This window comes from Leptopilina boulardi, unplaced genomic scaffold, assembly GCF_019393585.1.
Source record: "Leptopilina boulardi isolate dan_hultmark-lab unplaced genomic scaffold, ZJU_Lbou_2.1 LbouV2_317, whole genome shotgun sequence".
NCBI classification, from domain to species: domain Eukaryota; kingdom Metazoa; phylum Arthropoda; class Insecta; order Hymenoptera; family Figitidae; genus Leptopilina; species Leptopilina boulardi.
Window position 1 is genome coordinate 51,565 of NW_026137882.1, and position 2,072 is coordinate 53,636.

The 2,072-nt window shown below is 33.1% G+C and overlaps 1 pseudogene; it reads left to right on the forward strand.

Annotated features, from left to right (window-relative positions):
* Nucleotides 1–432: 432 nt before the first annotated feature.
* On the forward strand, nucleotides 433–1,019 carry LOC127284042 (uncharacterized; annotated as a pseudogene).
* Nucleotides 1,020–2,072: the final 1,053 nt, after the last annotated feature.

The following is a 2,072-nucleotide window of genomic DNA, read 5'->3' on the forward strand; positions in this document are numbered from 1 at the left end:
GTAAAAGGTAGTTATTGTCAAACCTGCACCTATTTTAATCAAAACTCAAAAGAGGAACTAGAATATGAAATGCACAAAGAGAACTGTCCTATAAACCATGAAGGATCTGCTGGAAAAATGGAGGTTGATTCCATGCTTGAAATGTTTCGAAGATCAGAAGAAAAATTTGGAGTGAAATACAGCAATTATATTGGAGATGGAGACGTAAAGATCTTCAAAGCTATTGTAGACGATAAACCTTATGGGGAAGATCTTACTCCGATTAAGAAGGAATGCGTTGGCTACGTTGAAAAGAGGTTGGGCACCTGACTACGTAATATTAAAAAAACAGCAAAACTCGGTGGAAGAGGAAAGCTAAGAGATGCATTAATAAAAAAATTGACTAAATACTATGGACTTGCTATTCGAAGAAATTCAAACTCTAAGGATGATATGAAAAACGCTATATTCGCCACTTATTACCACATGATATCGACAAACAAAAAACCGCAGCACCAGTTCTGTCCCCAGGTGCCGATTCCTGGTGCACTTATCGCGTCGCTGAAGCTACAAAAACAAAAAAATCTTATGTTCATCTTCCGCCTCTGCATCCTGATGTACAGAAACATATCTTTCCAATATACAAAGATTTGTCCCAGGACGATTTGCTTACAAGATGTTTGGGAGGATACACGCAGAACGCAAACGAATCCTTCAATGCAACAGTGTGGCACTTGGCTCCCAAACATCTAAACTGCGGCCGGAAAATCATCGAAATAGCTGCTTTTTTGTCAGGAGGTATGTTCAACGACGGGTACAACTTCATTTTAAATGTTATGAATGATCTGGACTTGCAAATCGGCATTTACTGCAAGGCAATCGCAGATGAACAAATGAAAGACCGAATATTAAGACAAAATCGCCGTAGTCTTACAAGTACAAAAGAGGCCAGAACAGCAAAAAGACAGGAGGCAGCGGCTAAAATGGGTCTGTTTGCAGAAGAAGAAGGAATATTTTACGGTCCTGGGATAGCTGACTAAGAGTTAAAAGCTGTAACTCTCTTTAAACACTACTTTTCTGTTATAAAAACTTCAAACGCGTTTTTCTCAAAACGTGTTTTTTTGCGCGCCGTGCAATGCAGCTCTGACAATTTTTATCCGATTTTCATGACACTTACTACAAATCTTTTTCACCTTACTGGCTACAGCATGACGAGCTGCTGTTTTAAAAAAAAAAATTTTTAAACATTGTTTTCTGTAATTGTTTATAAAAAATAAGTGAGTTTTTATTCAAAATGGTCCAAAATTTTCAATTTTTTTTTTAGTTTTCTCTTCGTCATGCAAAGCGTATTTGTGTATTTTAACGATAAAAATTTCTTTTTTCGATTTTAGTTGAGATTTGAGACCAGTAGGATGCACGGCGCAAAACCAAAGATGCAACTTCAACCGCCTGTAATGCCGCCATTTTGAAATATTTTTATTTAAAAAAATGTATATTAATAGCTCATATTGTATACTTTAAGATATGGTTTACCTTAATTTAATAAATTTTACCACTTTTTTGTAAAAAAAACTTGAAAAAACGTGCGTTTACACGAGTTTCCCGCTTAAAACTGTATATTTGGATAACTGTGTGTTAATTTATTTTCATCTACTGAAATTAAAAAACATTATTGATTCAAAGATTTGTTCTGAAACGATAGAAAATACAAAGGTAAAACGTTAAAAAAAATTTTAAAAATTTATCGATAAATTGTTAAAAAAATGATATAAAAATGAAAAAAAGGTAAATTAGTGTTTATATATATGATTTGTGAAAAAATTGTTATAACCCCGATGCGAATGCTCCACGAAATTCGCGGAATATTCATAGAAAACGAGGTTGAGATTGAAATTCTGTCTAAAATGTATTAAAAAATGATGAAACTGACAGTATAATTATTTAAATCAATAAGTTTTATGCATTTTAAGATGATTATTGTTAAATAATTATAAAAATTTAACGTTTTTATTAATTTCAATCTAATACAGTTTATTATGAACATTTGTCGATAAAATCAATAGAGACGCGCTTTTTAGCAGGTAGGTGGCAAA